The sequence below is a fragment of the Lissotriton vulgaris genome, chromosome 4_1 (genome assembly GCF_964263255.1).
Source record: "Lissotriton vulgaris chromosome 4_1, aLisVul1.2, whole genome shotgun sequence".
Taxonomy (NCBI): domain Eukaryota; kingdom Metazoa; phylum Chordata; class Amphibia; order Caudata; family Salamandridae; genus Lissotriton; species Lissotriton vulgaris.
In genome coordinates this window covers 1,388,100,210-1,388,102,154 of record NC_141691.1, presented here as the reverse complement: position 1 = coordinate 1,388,102,154, position 1,945 = coordinate 1,388,100,210, and positions in this window count along the sequence as shown.

The window sequence follows — 1,945 nt, the reverse complement described above, 5'->3', positions numbered from 1 at the left end:
GGTAACAAAGTTTGCTCATGCCTGTTTGCAGAGTTTATGATATTTATTCAAGGCATTTTTGTAGACAAGTTTGGAGAAAGAAGTGTAATCTTTTCTCCACTTTCTTTCTAAGATCTTACAATTCGTTTTTTCAATTTTGAGTGACTCATCGTACCAAGGAGCAGGTGAACGATGGTTATTAGTATTTTTATTGGTACGAGGTAGACAGGTATCTATGGCGTCAGAGAACCAACTTTGCACTGAGGATGAGAACTGATCAACATTTTACACCAATAATGGTTTTTGGGAGTCTAAGAGATCATTAAGACTATTCATATCTAGTTTTTTCCAATTTCTTTTCAGTGCCCCCTGTGAGCTAATTGTGGTGGATTTGTGTACTGGAAGTGTAAGTCCAAATTTGATCAAATAGTGGTCAGACCAACTAATTGGGAGGGCCAATGAGCAAGAAATCGCTGTTAGATTAGAGAAAATGGGATCCAAACAATGCCCAGCAACATGTGTTGGACCCGAATTTAATGAGTGAAGATTCAAGGAGGCCAGGTCGGAAATAACATTGGAACTATTTTTACAGGCTGCGTTCTCTAGATGTAGATTTATATCTCGTAAAAGGGTGAAGTTGGCTGTTTTTGTGGCGAATGGAGCAATGAATTCGGCGAAAGTCGAGGTCCAGGCTGAGGAGGAATCTGGGGGACGATAAACAAGTATGCCTGAAAAGGTGAAGTTAGGGGAAAGAGTCAGCTTGAAAAGGGCAGCTTCACAATTTTTGAAAGGAAAGATGTTAAAAGTCGCATTTGAATATATTCTTGAAAATAATCGCTATCCCTCCACCTATTTTCAAATTGCGATCCTTCCTTACTATGGCATAATTTATAGGTAACGCTGCTGCGATGTCTGAGCCTGAACTCTCATGGAGCCAGGTCTCTGTAAGGAAGACTGCATCAGGTTGTTCATTGAATAATAAATAAAAAATATCAGACTTGTGTTTCGGCAGTGAGCGACAATTAATACTGACAAAGGTGAAGGACTTATTTTGTAAAGTTTGTGAATTTGGATTGGGAGATAAATGATCAATCTTGGCTTCTAGATTAGGAGTAAAACTAAAGCCGCAATTAGCACATGCTTTGAACTCTTCAATAGAGTGGGCTCTAATACAGTTGGCATCACCGGTATCTGAAGAGCCTTTAATTTTTCAGCTGCATATTTACGATTGCGGGCATGTGCCTTGGTTACCGGATTCAAGCTATGAGAAGATTCTAACTGTTCAACAACAGGGCCAAGGGTTCTGGCCCTGGGCCCGGTCCATGCGTTGACGGGCGCAGACAGGCTTGCATTTGGCGTACCATTGGCGCGCCCGCTGGGCGTGTCCGCTGCCCGTACCTGACATTGGTCAATTTTATGCTGCCCGTAGGCTAGCGTCGGGGTGGGAGGGGGTCCCGCTGTGCCGGTCCGCCCTCCACTCAAACAGCCTACAGCTGCGGTGGAGCGGGGTCGGAGCAGGAGACATGCGGTGAGTTTCCCAACGTGTAATGAATGAGCCCTGTGCCCTGTTACAATAGCTTTGCAAAGAGGAAATAATAAGTATAGTATTTAAAAACATAGAGCGTAGCCTGCAGTAACACAACTCACTGAAGTCCTAGTTCGGGTGTCTCTGAGGTTTCAGCCCTTTTGTTTTGAACTGGCGTCAGGGGGGAGCGTGTCACGCTGTGCCTGTCTGCCCTCCACTCAAACAGCCTACAGCTGCTGTGGACCTAGGTCGGAGCGGTAGACTTGCGGTGCGGCACGGTAACATTCCCAAAGTGTAATGAATGAGTCCTGTGCCCTATTAAAATAGCTTTGCTAAGATTAAATGATAAGTATAGTATTTAAAAACATAGAGCGTAGCCTGCAGTGAGGCGACTCACCGAAGTCCTAATTCACGTGTCTCTGAGGTTTCAGCCCATTTTGT